This window comes from Chiloscyllium punctatum, chromosome 31 (genome assembly GCF_047496795.1).
Source record: "Chiloscyllium punctatum isolate Juve2018m chromosome 31, sChiPun1.3, whole genome shotgun sequence".
NCBI classification, from domain to species: Eukaryota; Metazoa; Chordata; class Chondrichthyes; order Orectolobiformes; family Hemiscylliidae; genus Chiloscyllium; species Chiloscyllium punctatum.
The window spans coordinates 79,326,782-79,340,292 of NC_092769.1; the positions used below are offsets into that span (position 1 = coordinate 79,326,782).

Here is a 13,511-nt window from a genome sequence, read left to right on the forward strand (position 1 = left end):
GTACCAGCCTCCACCACTTCCTCAGGCAGCTCATTCCATATACATACCACCCTCTGAGTAAAAAATTGCCTCTTAGGTCTCTTTTATATCTTTCCCCTCTCACCCTAATCCTATGCCCTCTAGTTCTGGATTCCCTGACCCCAGGGAAAGGTCTTTGTCTATTTATCCTATCCATGCCCCTCATAATTTTGTAAACCTCTATAAGGTCACCCCTCAGCCTCCAACGCTCCAGGGAAACAGCCCCAGCCTATTCAGCCTCTCCCTATGGCTCAAATCCTCCAACCCTGGCAACATTCTTGTAAATCTTATCTGAACCCTTTCAAGTTTCACAACATCTTTCCGATAGGAAGGAAAACAGAATTGCACACAATATTCCAACAGTGGCCTAACCAATGTCCTGTACAGCTGCACAGGACAGAGACAGAGTGAGTGAGGGAGTGAGTGATTGAGTGAGTGAGAGTCAGTTAGGGAGAGTGAGACATTGAGTGAGAGTCAGTGAGGGAGACAGAGAATGAGTGAGGGAGAGTCAGTGAGGGGGAGAGTGAGTCTAAGGGAAAGTCAGTGAGGGAAAGAGTGAGTACGAGCAAGTGAGAGTCAGTGAGGAAGAGAGGAGGAGTAAGGGACAGTCAGTGACGGACAGACAGTGACGGTGAGTGAACGAGTCAGAGTGATTGAAGGGGAAAGACGGAGTGAGGGATAATGAGTGAGTGAGGGAGGAGGAGTGAGTGAGGGAGGGGGAGTGACTGAGTGTGAAAGGGAGAGTGAGAGTGAAGGAGAATGAGTGAGGAAGGAAGGGAGGGAGGAAGAGTGAATGAGGGAGGGACTGAGAGTCAGTGAAGGAGGTACTGAGAGTCAGCGAGGGAGGGAAGGCAATCTGTCATTGTGGGGCCTGGCCTCTGTTGTTTGCCTGACCTTGTACATTGCTGTGAGCAGTGTTTTGCTGCAGTGCTGATGAGCTCACGTCACCAGGGATCTGTGCTCTCTCACTGCCTCTGCCAGATGTCTGGGCTTTGATAAAGACAATCTGCAACCCCTCGGGAAAGAATCAACTCAGTCTCCCGGAGCCCGCAGAGGCCTCATTCCCTGAAAATCAAACAGGTTCAGAGTCGGCAGCATTTCCCAGGAGCTTTCAGCCTCCTTCTGTCTAGACCCAGCCCTCAACCACCTCTGTCTGGAGCCCTGCACCTCCTTTGTATGGTCTACCCTGGGGCCCTCAGTCAGTCCTATCCAGGGGTACCCTGTCCTACACTGGAGCCCCCTGTCTTTCCTAGACTGGACCACCCCGCCTGTTCTACCCTGAGGCCCCGTGTCTGTCCTACCCTGGATCCCTCTGTCCTACCTTGGAGCTCACCTCTTCCTTTTTATTTAATTGTTTCATTATAAATGGACATTATTGGCTTGGAGGAAGTGAGGACTGCAGATGCTGGAGATCAGAGTCGAAATTGTGGCGCTGGAAAAGCAAAGCAGGTCAGGCAACATCTGAAATGCAGGAGAGTCGACATTTTGGGTATAAGGCTCAGCTCAGTATTATTGTCCAACTCTGTCTTGAAGTTCTTTGCCTTCACTGTCTAGGATATCTGTTTCCTCAACTGAGCACCCTCCACTCCCCCACCCTCAGGCTGTCTGTCACCTGTCCCTGAATCTCTCTATCTCCCCTGTCCAAACAGATGAACTAGGAGCAGGAGAAGCTCATTGAGTTGCTACACCATTCAATATGTCCATGGCTGATCCTCAATCTCAACATCATGTTCCCACTTTCTACCATACCCTTCGATGCCTTTAAACGTACCATTTATCCTTCTCTTTCTTGAAGTGACTTGATGTCCAGAACCCAAAGAGAGAAAATGCTGGAAAATCTCAGCAGGTCTGGCAGCATCTTTAAGGAGAGAAAAGCTTTGACAAAGGGTCAGTTAAACTCGAAACGTCAGCTCTTTTCTCTCCTAACAGATGCTGCCAGAACTGCTGAGATTTTCCAGCATTTTCTCTTTTGGTTTCAGATTCCAGCATCCACAGTAATTTGCTTTTATCTTGACGTCCAGAACTTTCACTATTCTCAGACTGAAGGGTTTCTTCATCTCAGTCCTAAATCCTGTATCCTGTGTCCCCTGGTTCTGGTCTCCACAATCAGGGAAAACATCCTCCCTGCATCTCGTCTACCCAGCTGTATTAGAATTTTCTACATTTCAATCATTTTTCTTACATCCTTCTAAACTCTAGTGAATAAAGGCCCAGTCACAGAGTCATAGATCTGTACAGCATGGAAACATACACTTTGGTCCAACTCATCCATGCTGACCAGATATCCTAAATTAATCCAGTCCCATTTGCCAGCACCTGGTGCATATCCCTATAAACCCTTCCTATTCATGTATCATCCAACTGCCTTTTAAATGTTGTAATTGTAGCAGCCTCCACCACTTCCTTAGCAGCTCATTCCTTACACGCACCATCTTCTGAGTAAAAAAGTTGCCCTTTTGGTCTCTTTTACATTTTTCGTCTCTCAGCCTAAACCTATGCTCTCCAGTTTGGTCTCCACGACCCTGGGGAAAATACCTTGTCTATTTATTCTACCCGTACCCCTCATGATTTTATAAACCTCTATAAGGTCATCCTCAGCCTCAGACACTCCAGGGAAAACACCCCCAGCTTAATTATCCTCTCCCTATAGCTCAAACCCTTCGATCCCGGCAACATCTTTGTAAATCTTTTCTGAGTCCTTTCAAATTTCACAATCCTTTCAAATCGGAGGGGGACCAGAGCTGAATACAGTATTCCAAAAGTGACCTCTCCAATGTCCCGATTCTAAGTTTTTACATCAACATTGACGCACCACAGCACAATAGAGTTACAGACCAAGTGCTGGGAAATGGTATTAGATGTTTCATGACTGAATTGGACGTGATGGGCTGAAGGCTCGCTTTCCATGCTGTAAAATTCTGGAGGTAAACACAAATACTTACATTAAAATCTGGGCTGTTGAAACTAAATCCTGACTGACATTTTTCAATGTAGCTGGCAGGCAGAATTCAGTTTTGTTCAAATTCAAGAGCCCCTTTGTGTTCTTCTTCATTCCTTGGTCTTGCAACTCCTTCAACAAAAATATTTTCCTTTCGATAAAATCTTGTCTTTCTGGAGCACCTCAAAAGGTGCCAAAGTTTTGCAACTAAACAAAGCGTCCTTGAGGTTCTGTAGCAGAAATTCTTAACTATAGACATTTCCCATACATTTCAGTCTGAGGACTATGAGGAATGAAAATTAATGTGGGGGGGGGGGGGCGTTGAAATTGTACTTGTGCGTGTTTTGTTGTTCCATTTCATAAATTTAAAACAAAAATAACTAAAAGTTAAGCCCAAGGCCCCAGCGAGGATCGAACTCGCGACCCCTGGTTTACAAGACCAGTGCTCTAACCACTGAGCTATGGAGCCGGTTGCAAGAGACGGCTTGAAAATCGTAGCAAAGACCGGCAGAAAGCGCAACCTCGGTGCAGCCAGAGATTGAGATTTGTCTTAAAAGGGGCAGGCCAGCAGGGGGCGATCATGGGACAAGTAGGCGCCCTACTGTGATCCTTAAAGAAAGTTAAAGACTCACACGATACCAGGTTAGAGTCCAACAGGTTTATTTGGATGCACTAGCTTTCGGAACACTGCTCCTTCATTAGGTGGTGTTGTGTGATTTTTAACTTTGTCCATCCCAGTCTAACACCGACACCTCCAATTCTTAAAGGGACAGGTATTGTAGAATCCTTAAAAGGGACAATTACAGAGGGTCTGATCTATACAGAGTCTGAGTTACAGAGGGACTGAGCTGCAGAGGAGGCAAGGAAAGAGATCTGTGATTCAACTGCAACCTTAAATTGGCAGCAATTGTGAGTGACTCCAGCAGCAACAACATCCTGGGTTTGCTTCCATGCAACAATATTTCGAATGCAACACTCCAACACAACAGTTACACCTGGACGCCAACACAAGTTAGACCAGGGCTCAAACATCCCCATTTATTCAAGAACTCTTGTTTTCAAATTCAAAGTGTCTGCCCAGTGCCCATCCAATCACATTTGCACAGCTTTTCCTCTCATACACTCGTGTATCTTCTCCAAACCCATGTCCATTCGTCTTTCAAAAATGGGAACAATTTTATTTATTCATTCTTTAACCCCACGTAAACAATCCCAATGGCTCCAACAGAATCTTGTAACTAAACTCTCTCATCCCTGGCCCTATTCCAGTAAATCTCCTCCACAGCCTCTCAAGGGCCCTGACAGCCTTTCTAAAGTGTGGGGACTAGGGCTGGATGCAATCCCTGGTTAAGGCCTAACCAGAGTTTTACAAAAGTTCGGCATCATTTTCATCCTTCTGAACTCAATGCATGTACAATATTTACGGTTTCTTCCTCTTTGAACAATTTGTAAACACAGACCCTACAGACCCTCTTTTGAAATGTGCCAGAGGGCAGAGAAACAGAAAGGTTTAGGGACGGAGCTAGCTGCTGTAAGGCAGCTGATGGCAACATCGCCAATGATGGATCAATGTGAATCGGGTGTTGGGACGGCCTTCAATTCCTAGTGTTGTTGGATCATCAGCTGTCAGTGAATAAAGAGCACAATTGGAGGACATTCAGCCTGTCCTACCTGTGCTGGCCTGTTTGAAGAGTCGATCCCACTTATTACTCATTCCCCATTGATATTTTTGTCTCCGATCCTAGCTCCTGTTGGGAGAGGCTACTCCCAGCTCTGTATCTGTCAGCAATCACATCCTTCTCCTAAAGACTGTTGGATAGCTAAAAGAGCTTTGCCTCATTTCGCCACCTGATTCTTTTGCCATCCTGTTCAATCTGTCTTTGAGTTATGGATCCTCCCACCACCAGAATCGGCTTTTCTCTTTATTTAATCTCTCAAGACCCTTTTTTAATCTGAGACATCTCAATTAACTCCGTCTTAGCCATCAGTAAAGAGATCAGTAATTCTAACATAGAATGTTAAAGAATACAGCGCAGGGACGAGCCGTTCGGCCCACGATGCTGTGCCGAACATGACACCAAATTAAACCAATCACTTCTGCCTGCCCTTGATCCATATCCTTCCATTCCTTGCATATCCATGTGCTTATTTAAAAGTAACTTAAACGCCCCTATCGTATCTGCCTCCACCATCACCCCTGGCAGCATGTTCTAGACTCCCATCACTCTGTAAAAAACTTACCCCTCACATCTTCTTTGAACTTTCCCCTCTCACCTTAAATGCATGCCCCCTCATTTTAGACATTTCAACTCTGGGAAGAAGATTCTGACCGTCAACCCTATCTATGCATCTCATAATTTTATGAACATCTATCAAGTCTCCCCTCAGCCTCCACCTCTCCAGAGAAAACAACCCAAGTTTTTCTAGCCCCTCCTTAAAGCTCATACCTTCTAATCCAGGCAGCAACCTCTTCTGCGCACTCCCCAAGACCTCCACAAGCTTCCTGTAATGTGGCAACTAGAACAGAATACAATACAATAAAGTGTGGCCTAACCAAAGTCTTATAAAGCTGCAACATAACACCCTGACTCTTGTACTCAATTCCTGACCAACAGAGGCAAGCATGTACTATGCCTTCTACAGCACCCTATCTACTTGTGTGGCCACTCAGTAACAAGTCCCTGACAAAGACTTACCATCAGTTGGGGTCTTTTCTGTTCTAATCAATTGCAAATGGGGTTAGCATCTCCCTCGCACTGTCCTTTAAATCCAAAGATTAAACAGTATTCTCCTAGTAAAAGCAAACTCCAAGCCAAAACATCATGAGGGACAGTGACATTTTGTTTGAGTTCACTTTTCCTTGTTAAATTTCTGCTTATTAATTATAAAAATATCAAGGGTGAGAAGCAGATTCAAGACAGGCAGATGCCAGTGGCATAGAATCTCCAGCAATATGATCAGCCAATGGCTGTCTTTCTACCTCCAGGGCAGTATGGAATCACAGATTGGAAGAGGCATTCAGCCTAGAATTTGTGTAGATTAGAGTGGTGCTGGAAAAGCACAGCAGGTCAGGCAGCATCCAAGAAGCAGGAAAATCGACGTTTCGGGCAAAAGCCCTTCATCGGGAATAGAGCTCCTCTATTCCTGATGAAGGGCTTTTGCCTGAAACGTCAATTTTCCTGCTCCTCGGATGCTGCCTGACCTGCTGTGCTTTTCCAGCACCATTCTAATCTAGACTCTGGTTTCTAGCATCTGCAGTCCTTGTTTTTACCTAGAATTTGTGTATGCTGTCTCACTGCAACAGCAAAGACAGGGCAATGAAAGAAATGTGATTATGAAAAATTATGTAAGGGTCAGAGAGAGGAGTGCATGGGAAGGTGCAGGAGCAGGAGTGAGGGAGATATTGTTATTGTGCTCATGTCACTGAATGAGTAATCCAGGCACACAGGTTAATGCTCTAGGAATACAGGTTTGAATCCCACGACAGCAGTTAGTGGAATTTAGATTAATTCAGTAAACCTGGAACTGAAAGCTTGTCTCAGTGATGGTGATCGTGAAACTATCCTCAATTCTCATACACCCTCATCTACTTCGTTATCTGTATCACTCATTGTAAATTCTATTTATAAATTTGCTGACAATACAACCAGTGTTAATAGAATAGAAATCCTTCACTTTGGAAGCAGGCTCTTCAGCCCAACAAGTCACAGCAACCCTCCAAAGAGTAACCCACCCAGACCCATTATCCTAAATTTACCCCTGACTAATGCACCTACTTACACATCCCTGAACATTGGACAATATGGCATAGCCAATTTACATAACCTGCATATCTTTGTTATTGCAGGAGTACCTAGATGAAACCCCGACAGACACAGAGAGAACATGAAGAGCTCCACCCAGACAGTCACCCAAAGCTGGAACTGAACCAAGGTCCCTAGTATTCTTAGGTAGCAGTGCTAACCATTGAGCTAACGTGCCATGCAACAATGAGACAGAATACAGGAAAGACAATAATCTCTCCATCAACACCAGCAAAGTGAAGAAGATGGTCATTGATTTCAGGATACAGGGTGGAGGGCAAGCCCCTGTCTGTATAAATGGTGCTGAGATAGAGATGGTCAAGAGTGTCTAGTTCCTGGCACTGATGATCACCATGTTGTCTGGTTCCTCGTTAAACAAGTTAGACAACTCCAACCAGAGCATTATGAATGGATTTTCCAAGATGTCCCATAATACCAAAACGGTCAAATCAATATGAACACAATCCAGTTCCAATGCATAACAGTCCCAATCCTATTAGGAACAAATTTACAATAACCTTTAATAATAAACATCTCTAATCCTTTTTGGCCCTTTAAGGTTACAATACTTCCCAAGTCTCTTGTAGATTTTCCTCACTCTCTCTTTCTGGCTCTGTCTCTGGTTCACTGAAGCTGCTTTCTTCTCTCTCTCTCTGTGTCTCTCTCTACATGGTCAGCTGATCTTTGCCTCTTGCCATGCTGGTCTTCTTGGAGAACCTACAGAAGATGTCAAGAGAGAAGTCTGCAGGTGAATCCTGTTTTTATGCCTTTTAGATGGTTTTCTGGAATTTTCTATAGTTCTGGCCTACCAGGGAGTTACACTTAATAAAGACAAACATTTGGATGACATGCTACTGTTAGTTTCTTTGTGTAACAGGACCAGTTCTGACTAGGCCTTCTTTTGTTTAGTGGATAAATTGTTCAGGGTCTGATTATCCAGTATAACCATTGCTATTTATATTATACAAATGTAATTAGCACCTAGCTACTGTGTTTGCACAGTCTCTGCTTTGAGGGCTTTTGCGATTTCATTGTTTTATTTGGCCAATGTACCCAACATCCCTTGCTGATGAACCTTTAGCTTATTCCTTTATTTCCCTTGTTTAAACTACGAAAGACTTAATGTAAACCATTACCTATTTCTTTATTTTTCGACTATTCTATGAAATAATGCTTAACTTTTTAACTCTTGTTTCTCTTACTACTTGGTACCTAAGTAAGCACCATGTGTGGCAACATTATACACTTTTCAATTTTGAGTACACATGCCAATCATAACTAAAATCATCTTCTGGCCAAGTTAGCAATCTATCTGTGTTTTAGCAGCCAGGAGCCTGCGACAACCAGCAATTTGTCCTGGTCCACACATGTTCAAGCAACGATCAAGAAAGTACAACAACATCTCTACTTCTTCAGGAGGCTAAGGAAATTTGGTATGCCCACAAGGACTCCTACCAATTTTTATAGATGCACCATAGAAAGCATCCTATCTGGCTGCATCACAGCTTGGTATGGCAACTGGTCTTCCATCACTGTAAGAAACTACAGAGTCATGAACACAGCCCAATCCATCACACCAACCAGCCTACCATCCATTGACTCCATCTATACTTCCTACTGCCTCAGGAAAGCAACTAACATAATCAAAGGACCCTCCCACCCTGGTTGTTATACTCTCTTCCATCCTCTTTTACTGGGAAGAAGATATAAAAGTTTGAATACACATATCAATAGGTTCTGGCTGTTATCAGACTTTCGAACGGACCTCTCAAACGTTAATTCTGATCTCTCTCTCTGCACCTTCTCTGTAATATTGTAGTCTGCACTCTGTTCTGCTACTCTGATGCACTTTGTATGGGATAATCTGCCTGTATAGCACTCAAAACAACACTTCACTGAAGCTCAGTACATGTGACAATAAATAAACCAATCAATCAATTGTCCTTAACTGAGAGAAATCTGCTGTCTTGATCCAGTCTGGTCTACATGTGATTTCAGACCCAATGTGTTTGACCCTCAGCTGCCCTCTGACATGGCCAAGTAAGTCCCTCACTGCAGGGGAAATTATACATGGGTAGTACATATTGACCTTGCCAGCAATGTTCCCATCCATGAAAAAAACATGAGGATCCATGCACATGAGTCTAAAAGATTCATTTGTTCACATGGACTCTGCCTGAAGGCAGGTCTTTGGGTTGTTTCTTGCTGAGGCTTCATTAGTAATAGTTTTTGCCACTTCTTTCCCTCTGGGGGCATGTCAAGGATGCAGATCCCAGACCCACCTCAGCTAGAACAGAACCAGGACCAAACCAGAGCTACTGGTATTATCATTATAATGTTATAGCAATGATGGGTAAAGAAACGTAGCAATTCAAACTAGTGATATATAAGTGTTGATTACTTTTTTATATAGAATCTCTACAGTGCAGAAGGAGGCCATTCAGCCCATCAAATCTGCACTGACCTTCCAAACAACATGCCATCCTATCCCCATAGCCCTGCATTTTCCATGGCTAATCCACCTGCCCTGCACTTCCCTGGATACTATGGAACAATTTAGGATGGCCTATCCACTGAGGATGCACATCTTTGGACTGTGGCAGGAAACTGGAGCACCCAGTGGAAACCCAGACAGACACAGGGAGAAAGTGCAAACTCCACACAGATATGATGTGGATGTGCTGGTGTTGGACTGGGGTCAACAAAGTCAGAAGTCGCATGATTTCAAATCAACGTATTGGACAATAACCTGGTGTTGCGTGACTTCTAACTTTGTCCACACAGACAGTCACCCAAGGCTGGAATTGAACCCATGTTTCTGTTGCTGTGAGGTAGCAGTGCTAACCACTGAGCCACCAAGCCACAATGTCACCCCAAAACCTTTTGCTAAAATTTTTAAAAATCTCGGTCAGTAAGTCTTTCTGGAACCTCGTCAGAGACCAGGGAACCCCTGCAGTGTTAATAGAAGATTGATAGTATTGTGCTCGTTTTATGACCATGAAAAGCTTTTTCCTGCACTAGAATGATTAATAATTGATATTGGCTCAGGAAACCCAAAGATCAGAAGTTTTTGAGCAGTTTTGCAGGAGACCTGACTGGAGTCAGAATCACAGCAAGATATCTTTGTAGAAAGTTAGTTTCAGTAACTTCCAGACCAGGAGTGTTTGGTAAGACATCGGCAGATTATTACAAAGCTGAGGAAGTCTCAGCTTTCAGTTTTGTGTGTTAGGCTTCACAGTGCACAGATAGAGCAGGACACAATTAGTTACGCTGAATTTGAAGAATTGTAATACAGGGGGTAAAATCTCTGGACTTGATGCTGTGAAGTGTTAATGTCAGGAAATAGATGAAATATTTGTTTTCCTGTGTGTTTTAACATAGAACATAGAACAATACAGCACAGAACAGGCCCTTCGGCCCACGATGTTGTGCCGAACTTCTATCCTAGATTAAGCACCCATCCATGTACCTATCCAAATGCCGCTTAAAGGTCGCCAATGAATCTGACTCTACCACTCCCTCGGGCAGCGCATTCCATGCCCCCACCACTCTCTGGGTAAAGAACCCACCCCTGACATCTCCCCTATACCTTCCACCCTTCACCTTAAATTTATGTCCCCTTGTAACACTCTGTTGTACCCGGGGAAAAAGTTTCTGACTGTCTACTCTATCTATTCCTCTGATCATCTTATAAACCTCGATCAAGTCACCCCTCATCCTTCGCCGTTCCAACGAGAAAAGGCCGAGAACTCTCAACCTATCCTCGTACGACCTACTCTCCATTCCAGGCAACATCCTGGTAAATCTTCTCTGCACCCTCTCCAAAGCTTCCACATCTTTCCTAAAGTGAGGCGACCAGAACTGCACACAGTACTCCAAATGTGGCCTAACCAAAGTCCTGTACAGCTGCAACATCACCTCACGACTCTTGAATTCAATCCCTCTGCTAATGAACGATAATACTCCATAGGCCTTCTTCAAACTCTATCCACCTGAGTGGCAACCTTCAAAGATCTATGTACATAGACCCCAAGATCCCTCTGTTCCTCCACCTGACCAAGAACCCTACCATTAACCCTGTATTCCGCATTCTGATTTGTTCTTCCAAAATGGACAACCTCACACTTGGCAGGGTTGAACTCCATCTGCCACTCCTCAGCCCAGCTCTGCATCCTATCTAAGTCCCTCTGCAGCCGACAACAGCCCTCCTCACTGTCCACAACTCCACCTATCTTTGTATCATCTGCAAATTTACTGACCCACCCTTCGACTCCCTCCTCTAAGTCATTAATAAAAATTACAAACAGCAGAGGACCCAGAACTGATCCCTGCGGAACTCCACTTGTAACTGGACTCCATGCTGAATATTTACCATCTACCACCACTCTCTGACTTCTACCGGTTAGCCAGTTTTCTATCCAATTGGCCAAATTTCCCTCTATCCCATGCCTCCTGACTTTCTGCATAACCCTACCATGGGGAACCTTATCAAATGCCTTACTAAAATCCATGTACACTACATCCACTGCTCTACCCTCATCCACATGCTTGGTCACCTCCTCGAAGAATTCAATAAGACCAAGATCTTTACTCTATTCTACATTTAGATAGCTTGGGTTGTTTTATTTTATTAGAATATAGAACATAGAACAGGCCCTTCGGCCCACAATATTGTGCCGACCATGACACCAAATTAATCTAATCCCTGCTGGTTGCCCTTGGTCCATATCCCTCCATTCCTAGTATATTCATGTGGTTATCTAAAAGACCCTTAAATGCGCATATTGTATCTGCCACTACTACCATCCTCACAGCACATTCCAGGCACCTACCAGGTCTGTGTAAAAAACTTGTCCCTCTCTTCTCCTTTGAATTTTTTCCCTCTTTCCTTAAATGCATGGCCCCTAGTATAAGACATTCTGACAACACGATCTATGCCTCTCATAATTTTATAAATTTCTTTTGATTTCCTCTTGTAAAATAAACTTATGTTCCATTGTTAAAGAAAATCTGTAGCCACATGTGTCTACGTTTTGGTGCTCATGGTATACCATAGCATTATATTAATTAAGAAACACACACCTCACCAACTGAGCAGCCCTCTGTGCCCAGGATGAAAGATTAGATTCCCTACAGTGTGAAAACAAGCCCTTCAGCCCAACAAGTCCACACCGACCCTCCGAAAAGCAACCCACCCAGACCCATTCCCCTATTTACCCCCGAACCTAACACTATGGGCAATTTCCCATGGCCAATTCACCTAACCTGCACATATTTGGATGTGGGAGGAAACCGGAGCACCCAAAGGAAACCCACGCAGACATGGGGAGAATGTGCAAACTCCACACAGACACTTGCCCGAGGCAAAAATTGAATGCAGGTCCCTGGCACTGTGAGGCAGCAGTGCTAACCACTGAGCCACCGTGCCACCCCAAGATCAAAAATGTCGAAAGGAATCTGAGAGCGAAGGTCGCACGCACACAAATGGTTAACACTGTGGATACCATTTGCTTGGTGATTGAATGATATAACTACCTGCAATGCAACTGGATCAATCATTAAAAAAATGTTATTTGAGAGCAGGAATGTGGTTGGAAGTTTGTGGTGTATACATGACAAGTTGAGCTGAATGGCCTTTGCTGGGACTTCTATGTACTTTCTCAGGGGGTTATGTTCATGATTCTGCTGTTGCCATTTACACCACCTCCAGACTCATCTTTTGCTTCTCTTTTACTTGTCTCATTATCACCCTGCTTGAGGGTTGACCCATTGAACTGATTGAAGATGGACAATTTTGATCAATAAGGGATTTAAGGGTCATGAGGGGCAGATAGGAAAGTGGAGATTAGCAGGTCTGCAGCAGCAGTCAAGAGGGTAAGAGAGCAAATGTTTCCACTCCAATGTGACTATTCTCTGGATTTGAGGTTGTTTTGAACTCAAAGTGCCGACTCAGCTCTTCAGATGCATCTAGACTTGTAGAGTTTTTTTGTAAGAAAAGTAAAATCCCGCAGAAGCTGGAAATGTGAAATAAAAACAGAAAGTGTTGAATAAACACAGCAGGTATGGCAGCATCAGTGGAGAGAGAAATAGAGTTAACGTTTCAAGTCCAGTATTACACTTCTCAGAACTGTCATGGAGCCCCAAGCTGAGGGCCTGCAAAACTCCTTCAGGGGCTCCTACAAAGATTTGAAGAGGAAGTCACACATAAATCTGAATATAAAATAAATAAATCAGCCTGAAATATGCTTTACACAAGAAAGGCACTGAAATGAAGATGGTAAAAACAATGACTGCAGATGCTGGAAACCAGATTCTGGATTAGTGGTGCTGGAAGAGCACAGTAGTTCAGGCAGCATCCAAATAGCTTCGAAATCGACGTTTCGGCTTTTGCTCTTCCAGCACCACTAATCCAGAAACTGAAATGAAGATGTCATACTAGACTCAAAAGACTAACTTTTGTTTACAACGATAGAAATGTCTGGGAAAGCTCAGCAGGTTTGGCAGCATCTGTGGACAGAAATCAGAGTTAATGTTTTGAGTTCAGTGACCCTCAGAATTTTTTTTAACAATCACTCATGAGATATGGATTTCACTGGCTGGGTCAGCATTTATTGTCTTTCCCTAGTTGCCCTTGATTGAGAATATGATGGTGGGCAGCTTTCTTAAACCCCTGTTTTCTGTGTTTCTCCTCCACCTGTGCTGGCAGACCAGCTGCGTTTCTCCAGCATTCTGTTCTTATTGTGTAGTTTTTG

The 13,511-nt window shown here is 44.0% G+C and overlaps 1 protein-coding gene and 1 non-coding gene across 2 annotated transcripts in view; both read right to left on the reverse strand.

Annotated features, from left to right (window-relative positions):
- The window catches only part of mark2b (MAP/microtubule affinity-regulating kinase 2b), a 206,176-nt gene extending 202,988 nt beyond the window's left edge, over positions 1-3,188 (reverse strand). The window contains exon 1 of the mRNA XM_072551202.1: positions 2,961-3,188. The gene's annotated coding sequence lies outside the window, so the exon portion shown is untranslated. The remainder of the gene's footprint in view (positions 1-2,960) is intronic.
- A 164-nt stretch (positions 3,189-3,352) lies between these two features.
- On the reverse strand, positions 3,353-3,425 carry trnat-ugu (transfer RNA threonine (anticodon UGU)). The gene has a single exon. It is a non-coding gene; the product is annotated as a tRNA-Thr (tRNA).
- Between the last annotated feature and the right edge of the window lie 10,086 nt (positions 3,426-13,511).